At 39.0% G+C, this 9,334-nt stretch overlaps 1 long non-coding RNA gene across 3 annotated transcripts; it reads left to right on the top strand.

Annotated features, from left to right (window-relative positions):
- The first annotated feature begins 4,848 nt into the window (after positions 1-4,848).
- LOC130951044 (uncharacterized) lies at positions 4,849-8,737 on the top strand. Of its 3 annotated transcripts, none has more exons than XR_009073818.1 (7): positions 4,849-5,251; positions 5,729-5,824; positions 6,081-6,154; positions 6,526-6,631; positions 7,570-7,664; positions 8,199-8,272; positions 8,404-8,737. It is a non-coding gene; the product is annotated as an uncharacterized LOC130951044 (long non-coding RNA). The 3 variants fall into 3 exon arrangements; XR_009073817.1 differs by having other exon boundaries at positions 6,076-6,154; positions 6,533-6,631; XR_009073819.1 differs by having other exon boundaries at positions 6,076-6,154.
- The last annotated feature ends 597 nt before the right edge of the window (positions 8,738-9,334 follow it).

Here is a 9,334-nt window from a genome sequence, read left to right as displayed (position 1 = left end):
AATTACATATAAGGAATATGAACATGAAAAAGGCAATGTAAAAAGCAGCATGAAACAAGAAAGTACAACATATTAACAATAGCAACAGCACAGACACAGCAGAATTACGAAAATCATAAAGCAAGAAACACGAACAGCGCAATTATCAGACCTAAATCCACTAACCACATCCTAGGCTACCTAACAACCTAGAATCCACTACAACATGCATATCTAACTAGCCTAAATATGAACAAAAAGAGAAAAATATGAAGTAACTACGAATGGATAGAAGGGTGACGTTTTGCGGAACCTGGAAGGCTAAAGAAGGGGATTGGAGCAGAGAGGTGGTTGGGGAATGGCGGTGATGGCGTCCGGCGCAGCGATGGAGGTTGATGCGGCGGCAGTAGCTGCTGTGCGGGGTAGGGGCTGCGGGAAAGGAAGGGGTAGTGGGGATAGGTAGGGTTGGGACGGGGGTTGAGGGTGTTGGTGGTTGGAGGTGGCGCGGCTGTTGTGGGCACCGGGGAGGGTGGCGATCGCGGAGGGGGGCAGCGGTGGTGGAGGGAGAAGAAGAGAGGAAGAAAGAGGGGGAAGGAGGAGGGGGTGGCGTGGTGGTGGCTTCTGGGTGGTCGGCGGTGGTGACGGTGGTTGGTGGGGGTTGGGTTTAGTGGCTGTGGAGAGAAGAGATAAAGAAGATGGGTGGGGGCGTGACGAATAGGGTTCGCGTGGCTCGAGGGGGTTTATAAATTTGAATTCACGCGATCGCGTGGAGCACGCGGTTGCGTGGCTGGGGTGTAGTAGTGGTGGACGCGATCGCGTGGGTTGCGCGATCGCATGGAATGGGAAAAAGAGGGAATGACGCGATCGCCTGAGGCATGCGATCGCGTGGCTGGAAATTGTGCTAAACGCACGATTCCAGTGTCGTATCAGCGCAACTCTCTGTCTTCTTTGGGGTGGTGTGCTATCCATGCGACGCGATCGCGTCGCTCATGCTGTCGCGTGGGATTAATGCTTGTGTATGTGACGCGATCGCGTCAGGGACGCGACCGCGTGGTTCATTTCATGCGAAACGCACAATGGCCACACGATTCCAGCCCAACTTTCTGGGCGTTAAATCTTTACGCCGATTTCCAGATCACGCGACCGCGTGATTGACGCGGACACGTGGGAGGTGTTTTATCACAACTGACACGATTGCATGAGTAATGTGGTCGCGTCCCACGCCCTTTTTTTATGCAGTATGCGAACATGCAGTATGCAGAATGCAATGATTAATATGAATGATATGCAAAACTCTAGGTTCAATATAATAAAATAAAATAAAACTTGAAGACGAATAAGACTAAATAAAAAAATGAAAAAGGGACGATCATACCACGGTGGGTTGTCTCCCACCTAGCACTTTTGGTTAAAGTCCTTAAGTTGGACATTAGTTGAGCTTCCTGTTATGGCGGCTTATGTTTAAATTCATCCAGAAATCTCCACTAATGCTTGGAATGTCAATAGCCTCCGGGGTCCCAAACTAGGCATGTGAAGCTTCTGAGCAGCTTCAAACAGATTTTCAGGCTCCCGGGGTGATGAATATCAGAATATTTTCTAGGATCCCAAACTTTGGTTCCAAATCCGCTTTCGTTTTGATCTATACTTTTCCATCCGAGCGGTTTGGAAATTAGATTCTCACCAAGATGACCAAACGTTTGTCGAGATCCATTCGATTGAACATGATACCAATCTGTGCACTTCGAGTTGAAGTGTGGAACCTTATTGAACCTTGTACACCAGCTCTGAGTGCGAACCATTTTCCTCTTATTCTTAAAGCCGCAGAGAGCTCTAAGCTGGCCATCTGTTTCGAGCAAACCATATTCAAGTGGAAAAATAAAGCTAAGAGTTAAGGATTGTACCTACTTAAAGCTTGTATTGGGTGGTAGTGGCCTCGGGATAGGTGGTTCCAGTGATTCTGTAAGTTTTACTCCCTTGTGGTCTTCAGTGAATTCCTCCACTTCCTTGCAAACCTTTTCCATTCCAGCCATGTCCTGGTCAAAGTCTTTGATATCTTCCTCATCACTCGAGTCATAATTAGGAGGTTGAGAAAAGTCGACCTCTGCATCATCTTCGTATTCACTTGGGGAAGATTCTTCTGTCTCAAAGAATTCACTTGCGGGTGCAAGTTCATCACTAGGAGGACTTGACTGGTGACTATCATCATCAAGGAAACATGCGTCTTGAGTTACTTCATCCAGTTCTTCATAAGATATCTGCATTGGAGGCTGTGCAACATCCTTTTTAGCGTTAATTGTAACATCCTTGACGGAATTCTCCACAACTTTGGATTTAGGTGGCGGTTCGGCATCTCCTAAATCTTCAACCAACTCTTCTTCTTCTGCATTGACAGCGCCCTCTACTTGTTCCAGTACGAAGTTATGCTCTCTGCTGTTCACTGGAGTCTCTAGTGTCTTCTTCGTGCTGCGTTCTTCATTAAATTCTCCACATGAAGCCATGGGACTCTGTCGAGTGTCTGAACGTCTGGAAGATAACTGATTTATTTCTTGCTCCAGTTGATGAAGGGTTGCATTGATCTGGTTTACTGATTCCTTGAAGCGAACCTGTGATTCTTGGCTTGATGGATATGGACATGGTGCATAAGGGAGTGGTGGTTCTTGGGAGTAATTGGATTGGCGTTGGGGTGGATAAGGATCATGTGGTAGTGAATGGTGAAAAGAAGCTTGTGAGTGTGGTGGTTCGAAGTTACGTCGAGAGGATAGTCTCTGAGCACAGGGTGGGGCTTATTGGTAGTTACAAGGTTGTCCACCATATCTTTCAGCTGGGTATGCATTGTAGAATGGTCGTTGTCCATGATATCTTGGAGGGTGTTGTTGCCTAAAGGGTTGATTAGATCCTCTTGGCTCCATCCATTCTTGATTGGTCTGACCTTGATGCATATTCCTGCTGTGGTTTCTATTTCCTTCAACAAAGTTAGAACCAAACTCAAAGAGAGAGGGGTGAGAATTCATAGTAGTTATCAGAAATAAGGGGGAAAAAGGAGAAACAAATAAACAAGTAAAAGAAAAATATTTTTTTTTGAAAAATATTTACAATAACCAATAATAAGGCACACGTTTTCAATTCCCCGGCAAGGGCGCCATTATGACGTTAGGATTTTTGCTAGTAAAGAATTTTCTAAAAATAGTTGCATTGTAGATATAGTTTCTAAACCAACAAAAATCCCTTCGTGCAAACGTTTTGGTTGTCACAAGTAACAAACCCCTTTAAAATTGATAACCGAGTATTTAAACCTCGGGTCGTCTTCTCAAGGAACTGCAGGGAAGTATGTTCTTATTATTGGTTATGGAGATTGTAAATTAGGGTTGAGAATGAAGAATTAATATGGCAAGTAATTTAAATGGCAATTAAAATAAATAAATATTGTAAAGCAAACCCTTTGGCAAGGTACAAGAAATTGGAAGTCCAGACTTAGTTATTCTTATCAATAATAATGAAAGTTGAATCTTAATTCCACTTAGTTAACCTTTGCTAAAGCAAAGGAAAGTCAAAGGACTAATTAATTTGACCTTCGAATCCTATTTATTTCCTAAGAAAAGGTTGGGATTATTGAAGTTCAGTTCAATTAGCAAAGATAACAGTTATTAATTATGTTGAGCTAAGATAACTCCTGAGTTACTGATTTCTTAACCAAGACCAAAAGGAAAAGGAATTAAATCCACTAGAATAAAAAATGTCTTCAGATTGGGAATAATCAATAACATAAATAAAAGAAAGCAATATTAACTGGAATACCTCAAATAACATTAATTCGAAAGAGTAATCTGTAACATAAAAGAATTCATAAACTGATTTGAAAAGCAAGTAATGAAAAAGGAATATTGAACTTGATAAGAAGATGAGATAAATTCCTAATTTCTAAAAATCCAAATTCTAAATCCTAAGAGAGAGGAGAGAGCCTCTCTCTCTCAAAACTAAATCATGGAAAGTAACTAAAAATTCGAGATTCCCTGAATGGATGCATTCCCACACTTCATAACCTCTGGTCTATGCCTTCTGGACTTGGATTTGGGCCAAAAACGGCTTCAGCGCTATGAGCATTTTCTGCAATTTCTTGTGCGTGGCCTCTGTCACGCGTCCGCGTGGGTCACGCGGTCGCGTCAATTGGAGTCTTCCTTGTCGCGCGGTCGCGTCAGTCATGCGGCCGCGTCATAGGTGTTCTTCTTTAGACGCGCGTTCGCGTCAGTCATGCGGCCGTATCACTGCTTCTTCGCGCTTGGCATGCGGCCGCGTCGTCCATGCGGTCGCGTCGCTGCCAGTTTCTTCACAAACTCCATTTTATGCTTTCCTTCCATTTTTGTATGTTTCCTTTTCCATCCTTTAAGTCATTCCTGCCTTAGAAGATCTGAAACTACTCAACACACTAATCATGGCATCGAATGAAAATAAAGGTAATTAAAATAATTAATTTTAAAGCATAGAAAACATGTTTTTCACACTACAAGAAAAAAGGCCTATGGCCACGTTTTTTTTTGCTACGCTTTAAAAGCGTGGTCAGAAGTGGTCAATGGCCACGCTTTTATGAGGGTGGCGATTGAATAGAGATTTGGCTACGTTTTTTTTTCTACACTTCAAAAGCGTGGCGAAAAGAGTCTATGGCCTCGCTTTTATGAGGGTGACAATTGATTAGAGATTTGGCTACGCTTTTTGTTTCCATGCTTAAAAAGCGTAGCCATAGAGAGCAACAGGCACGCTTTTAAAGCATGCCAATAAAATTGTGTTACTGTGACATTTTTAAAGCGTACCAAAAAGGGTATGTAAACCTATTGATAGCAAAAACACTTCACTTGTAAAACTAAATCTAAACGCTTAAACTTAACGCTTTTCATCACTCTAACACACACTACTTCAGCCAGAGGGTCTTCATTGCATACCTCCAACCCTAACCCCATGGCCCTCCAAGTCTCTAACCCCATCGCGCCTCCAACCCGAACGCCAGAGATTCATCGCGCTTCCGTCGAGCTTGGCTACCGTCATCTTCGTCTTCCTCATCTCCTCCTCGTGACCCAGACCCAGAAAGCCCTAGCCCTCCATCTCTTCTCTCTTCTTCAAGCTGTGTCGCAGCCGCCGTCCTAGTGCCGCCGTTCCATCGCCACTTCGAACCCTAAGCACCAGCCCGGGTTCTTCTCCTCCTCTGCTCTCTCACTCTTCCTCCGATTACACAACACACCAACCTAGATCTATTCTTATCTTCTCGATTCTCAGATCCAAGGTTTGCATCTATTCTTATCTCACTCTTCTAATGCTTTTAATTTTTAATTTTTTAATGGATTATATACGTCACATATGTTGGGCAGCAACAACACTTTGATATGATATTCAAGGTATGTCACAGTTAATGATGCTCATGGTATCTTGTAGTTACCTGAACTTATTGTTATTACCAGAACCCTTTCGACTTGTTTTTGCTGGCAGCATTTCGCTGTTCCTTAATTGGTTGTAAAGTAAAAGAGACTTCCAGTTTTTGCAGTTATTTGATTGGTTTATTAATTGGTACGGAATTCTTCCTCTTTTATTGGATTTTATTGTGTTAATTGAATTTATCGCGTTCAAATTAGTGACTTCATGGTTTTGAATTTTTAATAATTATTATTGTTACTATTACTATTTAGTGCTTTAATATAGTAATTGAACAGTGACCATGCTTCTTTCTTATGTTTAGTGCTTTAATTACTTGCTTTTTTACTAGATCTTGATGGCTTAGGGAAGATATGATATGAGGAATTACATGCCCAAAGTTGGTTCCCTTGGTCTTGACATGATGTTCAGAACATGTACTGTACAGGTGAGATGTGTGACGATCATTGAGCTGATTTATCCTTGAGCAATGCTGATTTGAAGATGGTGAAATGAATATCTTCTAAAAGAAAATTAATCAGTTCAATTCATGACAAGTAAAGCTCTTGTATTGTTAGTAATAATTTTGAACTTTTGAACTTCTTTTTTATTTCTCTATTTAGTTGGTATCTGTTGCTTTTGCAGTGGTTTTAAAGCATTTTCTAGTTATGCTACTGTTTTTACCATTATTCTTTTCAGGTCAGGCTGAAGAGGTATTTGGAGATGAGAGGTGCTTGGAGGGCCATGGAGAAGGTTATGTGCCTTACCAGCACTTTGGGTGAGTGGCATTAAATATACTACTCCAATTATCTATACAAAACTATTTTAAGCATTAGCTTAGACAAGCAGGAATCATGTTTTTAATATATTGCCATAAAGCTTTTTAACGTGTTTATTTAGATATTCAAGCCTTTTCTGTTTATCAAAGGGTTTGGAAAATATATTTTAAGCATTAACTTTTAATTTGAGCATTCTTACTCCAACCAATAAAAGTAGCACATTGCCAGAACATATTAGCTTTTTTATTATTGTAAACCCTTTATAATGAACCATCAAAAAGTTCTCTAAGGTTAAGGGGTCAATCGATTCTCACCAAACATCCAAAATTTATTTGCAGTTTTAATTCTCTCATCTGAATTTACGTTGTAGTTTTCAGGCTAAAGGAATGAATTACTTGCATACAAGCAATCCTCCCATTGTCCATTGAGATTTGAGGTCTCCAAATCTTCTTGTTGACAAGCATTGGGTTGTTAAGGTATTCATAGTTTCATACTTGATTCCTTGTTTTGAATTTGTTTGACAGCTTAAACTATAGGAGAGGCAAAGAGAGAAATAAAATTAGAAGAGTGAAATTGTGCAACTAGACTTGATTGTTAGAACTTAGAAGTTGGTCATTCTGTAATTAGGCTCAACTGTAGGATTTTTAACTCCCACTGTAGTTACTTGAAATCATTCAAAAAGTAACATTTGATTAGATGAAAGTGTAAAATTCTTTATATTTACATTGTATGACAACTTATATATATAATGTAGTATAAAATAATAGTAGCAGGAAAAGTCAGACAAAATATGAATAAAAGTTGTTTCTTAATGAAATATTAATAATTATATTATATGTTAAATCATTTCCACATGCAATTGATAACGATAAAAGTGAGTTAATGCAAAATTATCCAATGTCGGTCTCCCATATCAAGATGGATATCATATAAAATGTAACTAATAACTAATCTTTGTGGATTTATAATGAAGTATTCCCAGGAAATTTGCCTATAAGATAAGCTCGACAAGTGTCTAAACAATTTCAAATGAGTGCCATTAGATTCGTTGGTGTTCCACATTAAATAAAGTTCACCGTTTTGATATTGATACCTGAAATTTGTCTTGATACCATTAGCATGTTTCAAGGCCCTCATATTTCTCTACTTTGCAACAAAACGAATCTCAAGGTGTGTGTGGGATTTTAGGTGGAGTTATTAATAAATAAAACCCATTCAAGTGATGAAAAATTGTTGTACACTGATTATTTTTAACTTTCTTCCCTATTAAGAGTTGAAAATCATTAGAGAAGGGGCACAAAATGAAAATCAATAATGTAATGGTAGTTTTTTGCACAGTTATATACATTGTTTTAAGATATGGTAGTTTTTTCTCTGAAACTTATTTGTAAATTATTGTCATTGTTATCATCAGGTGGATATGACAAAGAATAAAAGGCCGCGAGAGCTTATGATTTGGCAGCTTTAAAGTATTGGGGTCCCACTGCTACCAGCAACTTCCCTGTAAAGGTCACTTCCTTGTGTATTATGCTTTTGATCCTTTCTTAGTTGCTTTGTGTGCATGAAATGATCCTACGTTTATAGCTGAAAGGAACCTTGCTTGTTGAGATGGGACTAAAGATTTAGCTATTCTATTAAAGTAATAATGTTTAATTCATATTCATTTATCTAAGTACGTACGAGCATATACATATGCATCGCATGCTCAATCTTTTTGCTAAAGTGGATCTAGGTAATTGGTTGTCAAAGGAATATGCTTTACTTGCATTGGTATGTAAAATGTTGAGACTAAGGTGCCAAGAAAAGTGCATTTAGGATTTTCTAGTCAATTTGTGAATATAAAACAAAAGTAATAAAAAATAAAAAGAAAGCAGAGGAGTCTTGGCCAAGGGACTAATTATATATACAAAAATATATAGTAATATTTTATGCACGTCAGTTCTATGCATGAGTGCAAATAATATATCTTCAATAATACATGTATAATCTTTTCTCGTATACTTTGGTCCTATATCTTATGCTTGTTTCCAATTAATCTTACAGGCATCACCAAGGTAGGTGGCAAGCAAGAATTGGCCGCATTGCTAGAAACAAAGATCTTTACTTGGGAACATTCAGTAAGTATTTCACCTTCATTTTCCATTGTGTTCCCGTGTTAACAAAGATGATTATTCAAATTGCTGAGTTTCATATACTATATGCTGATCTTATGTTATCACTTGATCCTTTTCTTATTCATGGTTGACAGCAACTGAAGAAGAAGCTGCTTAGGCATATAATATAGCAGCTATAAAGTTCCAAGGTGGAAATGCAGTAACCAACTTTGAGATGAGCAGGTACGATGTTGATGCCATAATGAAAGAGCTATCTTCCTCTTGGCGGCGCGACAAAACGCTTGAAACTCTCCCTAGAATCAGAACAGAATTTTTTGAAATCAGAGTTTTGAACTCAAGTTTTATTTTGTATTTGAATATTAGTTTTTTGATGTATAAAATAATTATAGAAAAATTATGTCACTAATTACTGTTTGATTTGTCTTGTAATAAAAATTGCACACTATATTTATAAGTTTGGTAAAAAAAAGAGACTGAAAATTTATATTATACAACGATGAAGGTAAAGTCAGGAATATTTTTCTTTTTTTTGAATTTGATAAGGCTATTGCCACGCTTTTAAAGCGTGGCCGTATCTCTTGCTATTGTGTTATTGTCACGCTTTAAAAGCGTAGCCATATCTCTCGCGATTTTGCCACACTTTAAAAGCGTAGCTATATCTCTAGCTATTGAAACCCTTTAAAAGCGTAGCCATATCTCTCGCTGTTGTCACGCTTTAAAAGCGTAGCTGTATCTAGCTACTGGCACGCTTTAAAAGCGTAGTCATATCTTCTCACATACGGCCACGCTTAAAAGCGTGTCAATAGATAAAAGCGTGGCGACAAAAAAGCGTGGCCATAAGTCACCAAAAGCGTGGCGATAGAGCAACAGGCACGCTAGTAGTTGTGACCCTTTCAAAAGCGTGCCGGTTGCTCAAAAAGCGTGGCGAAAAGCTATCGCTACGCTTTTTTTCACTTTTTGCCACGCTTTAAAAGCGTAGCAGAATCCTGGTTTTCTTGTAGTGTCACATACATCACATAATAAGGAAGGGAAAATAAAACCATGCAATTAATATGAATAAGTGGG

This window comes from Arachis stenosperma, chromosome 9, assembly GCF_014773155.1.
Source record: "Arachis stenosperma cultivar V10309 chromosome 9, arast.V10309.gnm1.PFL2, whole genome shotgun sequence".
NCBI lineage: Eukaryota > Viridiplantae > Streptophyta > Magnoliopsida > Fabales > Fabaceae > Arachis > Arachis stenosperma.
The sequence above is the reverse complement of the archived record's forward strand: the minus strand, read 5'-3'. Positions and strand labels throughout refer to the sequence as shown.